At 35.6% G+C, this 12,913-nt stretch overlaps 1 long non-coding RNA gene across 1 annotated transcript in view; it reads right to left on the reverse strand.

Annotated features, from left to right (window-relative positions):
- Positions 1-8,416: 8,416 nt before the first annotated feature.
- LOC118764530 overlaps positions 8,417-12,913 on the reverse strand; it is a 29,262-nt gene continuing 24,765 nt past the window's right edge. Inside the window, exon 3 of the long non-coding RNA XR_005000340.1 lies at positions 8,417-8,449. This is a non-coding gene — a long non-coding RNA (uncharacterized LOC118764530). The remainder of the gene's footprint in view (positions 8,450-12,913) is intronic.

Below are 12,913 nucleotides of genomic sequence, written 5' to 3' on the forward strand. Positions count from 1 at the left end.
TGTGTCTGCAGGTTACTTGGCTAAAAGGTTTATATCTCAAGGCCTAAGTGAACATGTGAGGGATCTGTAAATATTTCATGATTTCTTTTAACATATCCATGTAAGTTTAAACATGAATTTCACAATGTTGTACACCATACGGAAGTTTGATGCTTTGATCCATAACATGTGACAAGCTAATTTCACAATGGAGATGGTTTAGACACTTTCAAATTCAGATAGATTGCAGTAAAATTAGATTCTCCTGATTTTACCATTCTATGAGATGTTAATTATGACATATGTAATTGACGAACAAATTTATCTTTCTCCGGAATGGTGCTCAAATATTAATTCCATAGAAGAGAATCATAGAATAAATATTTAATGTTTACAATGCCATCAAGGTATCCGTTGCATTGAAGTTTATATCTTCATGGCTTTAAAATTATGGTAGTGCTCCTTCCTAGCTAGAACACCAGTCTAAGGCACCGAATATTCCACAATGAATAAATTCATATTTTTAGGATCTCAGAAAAGTGAGGTGGAAAATGACAAAATACAGAACCATAACACTCATTGAAGATTTTAGTGGAATAGACAGAATCTGCTGATTAACCACTTTATATTCTAAGAAATTTGGTTTCTAGATAAAAGATAATGGAAAGAACTAGAAGTTTGATAATGTGAAATGTCTTCACTCATATGACATGTAGGTTGTGATTGTAATGAAAAACAAAAGGTTTACTACAACAATTGGCCAGTTTTATTGTTGTTTAATCCCAGGTCAACACTAACTCAAAACCCCTATAAACAATTGAGTTCCAGCCTTGACCATCTTGTCTTTTCTTACAAACATAATGCACTAGCAGTATCGCCTGGGGCTTGTTTCGACCATTTAGAATTGAAATTTTTGAAAAGTAAAAATTTTGCATTATGTAGCTTGTTATTCTCTTTAAGTGAACATTTTTCTAGTTGAAATACACCGAAAAATGGCGACACAGCAGTAAAAAAATCGTAAAGAAAAGAGATTTCCATAGAAAAAAATGCACTTTCTTGATGTAAATAACTTTTGGTGTTAACATGGTCTGATTTGATTTTTTTATTCTACAGAAGAAAGAGCAAGCCTTCGTCTATCATACTCTCAATTTTGGTCAACTTGCACCGCAGGGTCTTTGAGGAGATAGCGTTAGTTGAAGGCTACCAAACCTGCCATACACAGACAAATTCAGCTTTATATATAGAGAGATTAGTATATGTCAAACTATGTTATCAAATGTGTCATTTTTTTTTAAAGATGGGTACAGCATGATTTGGAGACTTACCTGCTTTGTCTAGCAGGTTGTGTGACCACAGAGAGGAAGTTATTTTTGTGATATCTGTTGAGATTCGTGATCAGAGGGAGACGTACAACCAGGAATGCACTGGTTTGGCAGATTTAAAATTGTTAAATGAATAACTTCATCCTGTGTTCTGGGTGAAAGAGCAAACAACCACCTATTTCTGGGTGTCAGCCAAAGAATGTGCTACCAGCAAACACAAGTTCAAATATAATTTCCCATCAAATATTGGATATTTTTCTCTGTGTTAATGTGATCCTCTGCTTCAAAGAACTATATGACCATAGCATTTTTGAAAAAAAAAAAAAAACAAAGAAGAAAAAAACACCGAAAGGGAAAGAAAAAGAATGAAACAAAGACAGATCCAAAGATTAACTGTATGACTGGACATACATCAGTATCCTATACATACATGCACACACATATACATACACACACACACATATGCATAAACATATATAGAGAGAGACACACACACATAAGCATACATACGTACATATATATGTATAGGTATATAGGATATATGAATATATGAATATGTGCATATATAAATGTGTGTGTGTATATATATATATATACATAATTACATAAGCATGTGTGTGTGTGTACATATATAGATATATTTTTTTGTTCTACCAAACAAGGTTACTTTTCACCTGAAGAATTGTACTGAAGAACACAACACAGATGATTGAGTGAAAAACCAGTTTTGTACATATATGCATACATACACACATACACACACATACACATACATACATGCATACATACACCCACGCACATACATACGCATGAAACAGAATGGTTGCAAAGGCAATGCGAGGTTAGGTCTCTGTGTTATATTTCAGAGTAAGTGAACTTTACTTATTGATTTCAATGTTTCAGACAGTTAAGCCATCATTGATGGCATAACTGACTGACACTTCGAAGTCACTTTCAATAATATTCTTGTTTAAGAATAATATACACATATATATATATATATATATATATATATATTATATATATATATATACATATATATATATATATATATATATATATATATATATATATATATATGAGGAGCAAAATAGCTTGTTCCAAAGTCTCTAAACGAGATTCAAGTAGTAACAGTACTAGATGGTAACACTTCCTTGCCACTATGATATGATTCGTCTATATAAAGAGCTATAAAGGTGTAGGAGTGGCTATGTGGTAAGTAGCTTGCTTACGAATCACATGGTTCCGGGTTCAGTCCCAGTGTCTCCTACTATAGCTTCGGGCAAGTGTCTTCTACTATAACTTCGGGCCGACCGAAGCCTTGTGAGAGGATTTGGTAGATGGAAACTGAAATAAGCCCATCATATATATGCCTTTCATATATATGCCTTTCATCCTCTCGGGGTCGATAAAATAAGTACCAGTAGAGTATTGGGAGTCGATATAATCGACTGGCCGCCTCCTCCAAAATTTCAGGCCTTGTGCCTATGTTAGAAAAGATTATTATTATTATTATTATTATTCGAGTTTCTGCCATACCCATTTGATTCATTTTGTCTCGCCGCCTTCCTTCCGCAATACAGACACTTTCTGCCCCTCATTTTCTGTTTCTCGTTGAATAAAATAAATCGAAAGTGAACCAGAGTTTCAAAAAACAGTGACTGGTAGTGTATATTAGAGCGAGATTTGTATCAATAAATTGAAATAATTCTTATTGATCAGTTATTTTCTCAAAATTTGGTAGATGAGTTATCAATATACATACATTGTGAATGTGATGTGTGTGTGTGTGTGTGTATGTATATATATATATATATATATATAATATATAATACACACACGTTCTCTCATGACACTTACGTTCAAAGGTAAATCATCTCATAAGATGGAAACCCTGGTTTAATCTCTACCTGATCAAACAATCAAGGTATAATAGCATATAAATTTATCGATTTAATAATCAGAATGACCTGGAAAGAGCCTGGATTGTAACACCTTACACTATTACTACAAACTGGCAAATGTTTGATATGGGACAATTTTGGTTTTCATATATAACTCTTAGCATAGCATAAAGACCTGGCTTAAAAACTGGTTGTTCCTTGTGGATGTCGGAGCATTTACTTATAAAAGACATTTCTAGTGTGCGTTCAAAATTATACACGAGCTATCTACAATGTATCCTAATGTTTTGGCAATGTTTTCTTGCCAGATTCTCAGTGACAAAGCACTGACTGACCTCTCTATTTTGCTAAGACTTGCATTGTTCTATCAGTCAGCTCCAGAATACTTCTCTAGCATCTTGTCATATATACTTAATACCTTGTGAGCAATCAGATTGATCAAAGCTGATGGATTGCAAGTCAACTAGAATTCTACAAGACAAGGCACAGAATGTGTGAGTGGTTGGAAGTTGAACAAAGCACTAACAGGATTTGTTAGATCCCACTTAAAACAATTTTTGTGACATTTTTCGGAATTTTTTTTTTTTTTTTTAAAGAATTCCACCATCTAGTATCTGATGAATGGTTAAGTTACCTTTGATGGCATTACTTCATAAGCAGTATTTCACTCCTTCCTGGAAAAGATCTTAGTTAAACTGACCAAGATTATCTTGGGGATTGACTATGATAACCAATTTTTTCTTGGTGCTCGTCAGAATTATGTTTCTTGCCAATACAATGGTATGTCTTGAGAAGCAGGGAGGATGACAATGTCCTTGCTATAACAGTGAAATTTTATCTATTTTCAGTCATCTTGTAAATGCTCCAACAGTCCCCTGTCTCTCTGGAAGGGATTTGCTTTGTAGTCTGTACAACAAGTCCACTGTAAATGATGCTATCAATTGGCTCCCTTTTTCTATGCCTCGCCTGGCATCTGTGCAGGTGGCACGTAAAAAGCACCCACTACACTCACGGAGTGGTAGGTGTTAGGAAGGGCATCCAGCTGTAGAAACATTGCCAGATAAGACTAGAGCCTGGTGCAGTCTTCTGGCTTCCCAGATCCCCGGTCGGACCGTCCAACCCACGCTAGCATGGAGAACGGACGTTAAACGATGATGATGATGATGATGATGATATATGTATGTGTGTGTATATGTTGACAATTGATGGTAGTGTGTTTACATCCCTGTAACTTAGCAGTTCAGCAAAAGTGGCCAATAGAATAAGTACTAGGCTTACAAAGAATAAGTCCTGGGGTTGATTTGCTTGACTAAAGGCAGTGCTCCAGCATGGCCACAGTCAAAATGACTGAAACAAGTAAAAGAGCTATGTTACTACATTTTAACCACAGGTAAACATCTTTTCCAGGTGGTTAATGACACACATTCTGTGTGTGATATATTGTGAGTAAGGGAGCGAATCGCTGCCTCCCCTCCAGCTCGGCAAGACCTGTAGACCATGGTTCCTGGGCCTTTGCCCCTCATTGGTACTCAACACCTGCCAGCTAGAGATAGTAGTCAATCATCCCTCCTCACAATATATAAAAAGAGAAGTGGCAGACAACTGTTGATCTCATAATGAGCAAAGAAGCAAGTTCTAAAATCTCTAAATGAGATATAAGTAGTAACAATACTAGACAGTAATGTTGTTTTGCCACTATAACATGGCTGTTCTATGAAGAACTATGGTATTACATTTTAACCCCAGGAAAACGTCTTTTCAAGCAAGACTTTCTTATGATCTTAATATAAATCATCATCATCATCATTTAACGTCCGCTTTCCATGCTAGCATGGGTTGGACGATTTGACTGAGGTCTGGCGAACCAGACTCCAATCTCATCTGGCAGAGATTCTACAGCTGGATGCCCTTCCTAATGCCAACCACTCCAAGAGTGTAGTGAGTGCTTTTACATGCCACTGGCACGAGGGCCAGTTTGGTGGTACTGGCAACGGCCACGCCCAAATGGTGCTTTTTATGTGCCACCTGCACAGGAGCCAGTCCAGCAGCACTGGCGATGAGCTCGCTCGAATGTTTTACGTGCCCCCAGCACAAATACTAGTACGGTAACGCAGTAACGATCACACTTGAATGGTGTAAACATAACAGGCTGGATATTGTCATTTGGGACAGAGGGGCAAAGGTATGTACCATCATAGACGTCAGTTGCCCTGCAGATATAAATGCCTCTTTCAAAATCAAAGAAAAGGAGGATATCTATGGACATATGCTTCAAAATCTCCAGTTTCTATATCCAAATGACCCACAATACGGACTCTTTGAAATTCAGACAGTTCCAAGTTTCCTTTTGTACATGGTATGATTAAACAGTCTCATATTGAACCTGAAGCATAAAAATATCAATTAGTAAAAAGTATAAACCTTTACAAATTAGAATAGACATAAAACGATGTTTATGTTTGTCTATTTACTTCTGTCATGTCTGTATATATATATATATATATATATATATTAATAGAAATAATGTACATGTGCATGGAGATAAAATAGAGTTTTACGAGTCCAACAGCTCAAATGTTTCACATGCCACCAGCACAAAATTATTAATGGTGTTTCATTTCCCTGAACTTGAATACCCAACAAGATTTGTTTGTAGACATACTGCTGGATACCATTTTTACTCATGGTACCACGTTTACTGCTAATCTTTTAGCCATGATGTAAGAGTAGAGTTTGGCTATTGGTTATGTGATGCACACATTAGTTTCACTCTCTCATCGCACAATATGTCCAGTAGCCAGATAAAGTTAAGACAACTAAGCTTCTTTGACACTCTGGGAGATTACCAAAGTGCTGGAAGTGATTTGCATACCTTTCAGTACCATTTCACTTGGTGTCTGCCCAAACCATAAGACATCCTTCGAAATATTTTCCCTGCAACATGGCTTTCAGCACAGCAAGGGTATGTTGCCTCCTACACTAGTGATCCAACTTCTCTGCTGCAACTTCAAACCTGTGACGATGAAGGCTACCTTTTATTTTTTACCATGCATTACTTCAATGAAATATGAACATGTTACTAAACACACACCTGCATATTTAATGAGTGAACAGGTAGACATTACTTGATTGGTCATTGACTCTCTTGCACTTTGATGTTTTCTTGTGTTACGTCTCTGATTAATTATGGCTGAGTTTGTTATCAGATTGTGTTGGTGTTAAAACAGAATTAACTCTGGGAAACTCAGATTGCTCAAATCAATCAATCAGTCTTTTGGCCTGTGTATCTGTGTGTGTGTGTGTGTGAGAGAGAGAGAGTATGTGTCTTCCCCTTTCTCTCTTTCTCCCTCCCTCTGTCTGTCTGTCTCTACATATATATATATATATATATATATATATATATATATATAAAGCAAATAAATAATGAATATGTCCAGGTATACCTGAAAATTTATCTATCTAAATATATATATATATTTGAGTAGTTGAATGAATTATCTTATTAAGGATAATTCGAAAGATAACCGATACCTGCGTAGCAAATTCACATCAGAAAGAACACAGTTGAAGCTACGTCCCTAGGGCAAAGACTACGTGTCTTCGTGCGGAAATTTGTATGTTTATTTTAAAATTATAAGTATATGAAAGAATGGAGTTGAACGACTAGTTAACAAATATCCTTTATTCTCGACATATGTTTCGAAGACTGCATATTCCTAATTCCGAAGGAATAAGGAGTACATTATGCAGATTTCTCATCAGGAAAATCAAGGAACTTATGTCGACATCAAAATGCACAAAAAACTTTTAGCTGACCGCTCTCAAGGAGCCCATGGCGATAATGAGTGTCTCTTTATAAGGAGTGACGTCAGAGTGGTAGATTCTTCTACATTCAGCCACTCTGACGTCACTCCTTATAAAGAGACACTCATTATCGCCATGGGCTCCTTGAGAGCGGTCAGCTAAAAGTTTTTTGTGCATTTTGATGTCGACATAAGTTCCTTGATTTTCCTGATGAGAAATCTGCATAATGTACTCCTTATTCCTTCGGAATTAGGAATATGCAGCCTTCAAAACATATGTCGAGAATAAAGGATATTTAACTAGTCGTTCAACTCCATTCTTTCATATACTTATATATATATATATATATATATTATATATATATATATATATATATATATATATATATATACATAATACATACTACATACATACACATACATACATACAATGCCATCCGCATGAAAGACTGTCCTGAAATAAACTCAGAAAATCCCTCTGTTATGGAATACATTCATAAACACCAACTCTAGGAACATTGGTGGAATATTCCCATCAAAACTTCTGTCAAATGTAAAAATAACAGGCTGGATATTGTCATTTGGGACAGAGGGGCAAAGGTATGTACCATCGTAGAGGTCAGTTGCCTGCAGATATAAATGCCTCTTTCAAAATCAAAGAAAAGGAGGATATCTATGGACATATGCTTCAAAATTTCCAGTTTCTATATCCAGATGACCCACAATAGGGACTCTTTGAAATTCAGACAGTTCCAAGGTTCCTTTTGTACATGGTATGATTAAACAGTCACATATTGAAGCTGAAGCATAAAAATATCAATTAATAAAAAGTATAAACCTTTACAAATTAGAATAGACAGAAAACGATGTTTATGTGTGTCTATTTACTTCTGTCATGTCTGTATATATATATATACATATATATATATTTGCATATATAGGTACAGGACATCACCAGTTGTGTAAAGAACATGAAGTATGAAAACAAACAAGCTAAATATGCAAAAACAAGAGAAAAAATGGAAAGCAGGACAAGTAACACAAAGAACGACCCTTCATCAGTTGTTGGCTGTCTATCTACTCCTCATTTCGAGCATTCAATGACAACATAAGTCTTCAAAGACAGTTGCTCCCATAAATTCCAAAATACCATTTGGGATTTATGGAGGATCAAAACTGGGAACAAAAACAGGAGAGTGGAGACATACAAGAAAACCAAATGAAAACAAACATGGAGCGTCATATACATATATATCATCATCATCATCATCAGCGTTTAACGTCCGTTTTCCATGCTAGCATGGGTTGGACTGTTCAACCAGAGTCTGAGAAGACAGGAGGCTGCACCAGGCTCCAGTCCAATCTGGCAGTGTTTCTACAGCTGGATGTCCTTCTTAACGCCAACCAATCCGTGAGTGTAGTGGGTGCTTTTTACGTGCCACTGGAACAGGGGCCAGAGGAGGCTGGCAACAGCCACGATCGGTTGGTGCTTTTCACGTGCCACCGGCACGGAAACCAGTCAAGGAGGCGCTGACATCCACAGGCCATAATGTACTCAGCATGTTGTCATTTATGATTTACATTAAGGGAGCTATGGTCATAAAACAATTCAAATTCACAGGAAAAAAGAGAAGATAAATACAGTAAAGAATAAATAACAAGAAAAAGCAAAAAAAAATATCAAATGATCAAAATAAAAGAAGTTTGTCAGAGAATTTGGCATTGCACGAAGGTATGAGTGCTAAGATAAAACTAATTTCCAAAGAGAGATAGGTTGACCAGTCTAGTATTAATTTAAGTGAATAACTGAATCAATATATATACACATATATATACACATATATATACACAAAGTCAGAAAACAACACAGCTCCCATGACTTTCGGAAACATTTTTTCACGCTCAGAGTTGCTGAAGCATGGAATAAACTGCCTGCGTCAGTTGTTGACTGCCATGACACTGCATCCTTTAAGGCCCTCATGCTTTCCAAAATCCGCGGAAACTACACCTGATTATATATACACTTTAGATGAGTTGTAGTGCACCTGAGCACTGTACACAATTATTATTATTATTATTATTATTTATATATTGTTAAATTGACTATTTTGAATGTCATGCTGAAGAGATCTTCATTGGATAGCAACATAGTAATAGGATCAGGAATATTGCTGATGTAGAAATTGGTGAGTGTTTTGTAAATTTCTGATTGGTCTCTTTAATAAGCCACATGTAGACCAGGTTCTACTTTGTTGCAATAATTTTCTCAGTACTTTTTGCTTACACAATGGTATTTGAATATTATCTCCATGTATTTTTTTCTTTCTACGTATCACTTTATTTAGTTGATATACGGTATTTCACAGCAGTGCACAGTTGGCATTGCATTTGCTTCACTCATATAAAATGTGATTGAGCAGAACATATTGAAATGGTTAACTTTTCCTATATGCAGAAACGGACAAGTGTTTGTTTTTCTCTTTTCCCCATTCCTGAAGGTGGATCTATGATTAAGAAAATGGTCTTTAAAGCTTGCTTTTTAGATTCTAATATAACATACTGAGACACTATTTTCACTTCATAATTAATTGATTTCCTTAAGCAGTTTCCATTAAGGAAGCAGTTTTCTTCTTGTCCTACAATTAGATTCAGTTAGCTGAGTGTTGGCCTGATTAGCTCTCCAATGTTTACATGTTATTATGCAGTTAATATATTTAGTACAATCATAGTTGACTGTGGCATTGTTTTTAATGAAAGAAATTGACATTGGGAATTACTTTTTGATTAGATTTAAATATGACCAGCTAAACTGGATTCTAAATTATTGCTGAAAGGAAATTTATATCAAATGATGTTTTATCCACTCTGTTTTCTCTTGTGAGAATATTTGAAGATTATTATTATCATCTTCTTTTTAAAGTACACTTATTCGGTTGGTTCCCACTTTTGAATAAAGAATTAATTTTTTCCTTGATACCAACTTTTTTTAAAATGTTACTCTGATAACTGATATCGTGGTTAAAGGTTGTCCTATCAGGATATTCTATACTTATGTTGCTGAACGATAATGCTATAGTGAGAATATGATAGAATATTTAAATAGATGTGTTTTTGGTTAACCTCCAATATTCTTGATATTTTATGTTCTCTAAGTTTAATGTGATATCTTTAGGTTTACAATGTTTATATCAGTGATGGCTGTAATGTTAAGGGTGAACACCTTTCGTGTGCTAATAATTTCCTATATCTATCACATCTATGGTAAGATGACCAGGTCATCTCTACTGTATAATCCTCAGCTGAATGTTTTAAATTTTGCTCTAATGCATTTAAGATGCATAATGCAGCCCCTCACCACACCACTTGCCCCACTGCAAATTCTTCAATAACAGACATTTCTTAGCTTGCATTATTAGGTTAACATTGTTGCTAATGGTGTTGCTATGTTGCCTTCTGAATTCCAGTATTTTAGTTAAAAGACATTTGGAAACTTACAAGTAGATTCTATGATGTCAAAGTGAGTGAATTTTCATCTGTGTTTTTTCTTTATGTTTTGGAACCAGCTGACAACAGCTTTGATGTTATTTCATTATCACATGCCAGCAGCTTTTCTAATCTTGGTATTGTTAAGAATGTGCTTACAAATGGTACTCAGACCACATTTTGCAAAACTTACCAGCTTGCATGTGAGATTTCAGAAACATTTTGTATGTGGTTTTAAAAATGATATAAGGCCCTTGTTAGGTTAAGCATTCTCTCCTATTTTCTAGTTTTAGTTTAACTTCTATGAGTTTTGCTCCATTGTTGATTTCATTATCGGTGCTGTAATTCCAGTATGCCAATGTGAGCTGGCAGAATGGTTAGCATGCAGGGCAAAATGCTTGATGGCATTTCGTCTGTCTTTATATTCTGAGTTCAAATTCCACTAATGGTAACTTAGCCTTTCATCTTTTCAGTATCAATAAAATAAGTACCAGTAATTAACTTGCCCCTTACCTCAAAATTGTTGGCCTTGTGCTAAAATTTAAAATCAATATGTTAATGTGATGTTGTTTGTGAGGAAGGTTATTGTATATGGTTATTTTAGCACATAAAATGCACCATACAAACGTGGCTGATGCCAGTTCCACTTCATTGGTCCTGTGCTGGTGGCATGTAAAATGCAACATCCAAGCATGGTAATTGCCAGTGCTGCCTGACTGGCCCTCATTCCAGTGGCATGTAAAAGGCACCCACTACACTCTTGGAGTGATTGGTGTTACGAAGGGCATCCAGCTGTAGAAACCTTGCCAAATCAGACTGGAGTCTGGTGCAGCCTCCTGGCTCACCAGTCCTCAGTCAAACCATCTAACCCATGCCAGCATGGAAAACGGACATTAACTGATGATGATGATGAGTGTAACTTTCCTGGTAGATATTCTAGTTCCTTGTATGCTTTACATGAGTCTGGTCTTGAGTTTTCCCTTGTTACTTCAACAGACAGAACTTCCTTCAGCCATGTTGGTTGTGTTAAACTGGAAAATGGTTTAAATCCACTGAAGAACATTCACACAGGCTTCCATACAGTTTCTGCCTTTACTATTTCACTCACAAGTCACTGGTCTATGCAAGACTACACTAGCAGACATTGAAATCATATATAAAAAGGGAGGGACGAATTCAGGAGCCCATGGTTTTTAAATCAAATATCTAACCACAGAGAGCCAATTCCCCCATTTTGAAATTGATCTAGATTCTACTTGATTCTACTTGATTCTACTGCATGCTTTCAGGATATTGAACCATTTATCAGTAACAATCAATTCTGGGTTTATATAAATGCTTCATTACAGCAATGGTTGCCTTACTGTATTAAACTCAACTCTGCAGTTACTATTTAGCTTTTCAGTGAGTATTATATCAGCTGTCTCTTTGATTTTCTCTTTTCTTAATAGTTCTGTCAATAATGGATACTTCATTCCATAGCAATAGCCAATTTCTTTTCACATACTATGTTCTTCTATTCCTGACTAAGATGTCTCTCAAATGACCAGATATTTCGATATTCTTCCATTCTGAAGTTATGTTGTTTCTCAGTTTTAAAGTCTTCCACAAAAGCATGGAACATTCTAAAAAGAATCATTTAGTAATTCATTCCTGTATCTTTATTATACCAGTATAAATATGCATAAACGTTTGTGAGAGTATAAGTATAAATACAAGAAATAATAACAGTGTGCTTTGCTGTTGAGCAAAAAGGCATGATACTGGCTGTATATAATATTTAATAAGGTACTTGCTGTGATCTGCATGACACGGTTTTTTTTTTTATTACAATATATAAACTTTGACCAACAAAGTTACATACAGTGGATAGAGAAAGTTATCTGCAAGTCAACAAGTAATAGAAACAGCAAACTACAAGCTGAACAAAGGTCTGGAAAACTTCTCAATTTTCAAATTAGATGAATGATGACAGGAAGCAATACCTGACAGGTCCACTACAGGCTGGCACCACAGAAAACAGTTGTTAAAGAATTGATGTTGGGAATCATGATGACGACGACGAAGGCGATAATGATGATGATGATGATGATGATTATAATGTTTTGAACATTCAGAAATACATGTAACAGAATTGAAAATATATTTCTGTAAAGACAGACATATTGACTCACACACAAAGACTCAGATGGACACATTGAACGAGGTTGGGAAGGACAGCAGGTTCTATTGCTAGACTGCTTATTTCCAAGACACAAGTTCAAAACTAACACTTTATGTCCCTTCATTTAATTAGTTTGTTGAGCAAATATGTTCCATTCCTATGCAGTCATGGTTTTGATAGTTGCAAGAGGAATCCATCTGAAAGACAAGAAGCTACTTTTTACAGAATCTACAGAAATTTGATACAAAGCTTTTTCTC

Source organism: Octopus sinensis, linkage group LG8, assembly GCF_006345805.1.
Source record: "Octopus sinensis linkage group LG8, ASM634580v1, whole genome shotgun sequence".
NCBI lineage: Eukaryota > Metazoa > Mollusca > Cephalopoda > Octopoda > Octopodidae > Octopus > Octopus sinensis.